We start from the raw sequence: 544 nt of genomic DNA, 5'->3' as shown, positions 1-544 counted from the left end.
CTCTTTCCCTTGTGCCTTCCTCCTCTTTTGTACCCCTGGCTGCCCCCAGAGACACTAATTCTGCCATCAACGACCCTCCAGCTTTCTTATAGTGGTATCACCATCAGTGGTCTTGATTTGAACATAGAACCATAAGGAACATTCTGCTCTCTTCTGACAAAGCTGGGAAAGTGGCCCCTCTCACCTCTCCAATAGATCAGACTGAATTGGCAAACTAATTTCAAGTCATAGATTCAGGTGCCTTTCAGGCTATTTGACTAGGTCTTTCTAGTTAAAGAACAGTATACCTTTCATCCCTCTATAATAGGTCCTTGGCCTTTCTTCCCAGAAATGCCAAGAGGAATAGGTGTTGATAAGAAAGCAAGGTAGGGGATCCACAGAAGTCCCAGGATCACCAACCATGGTTAATGGCCAAGAAGTCATTTTTTGGTATCTGCCAGTCAGTATTCCAGTACATTTTCTGAGCTCAAAATATACTCTGCCCATCTCCATCAACAGATGAGTGTTTACCATGCATTTACTCATTTTAAGTACCACCTTATTG

Source organism: Lipotes vexillifer, unplaced genomic scaffold, assembly GCF_000442215.2.
Source record: "Lipotes vexillifer unplaced genomic scaffold, Lipotes_vexillifer_v1.1 scaffold694, whole genome shotgun sequence".
In the NCBI taxonomy this organism is placed as follows: Eukaryota; Metazoa; Chordata; class Mammalia; order Artiodactyla; family Lipotidae; genus Lipotes; species Lipotes vexillifer.
This window is presented reverse-complemented; position numbering follows the sequence as displayed.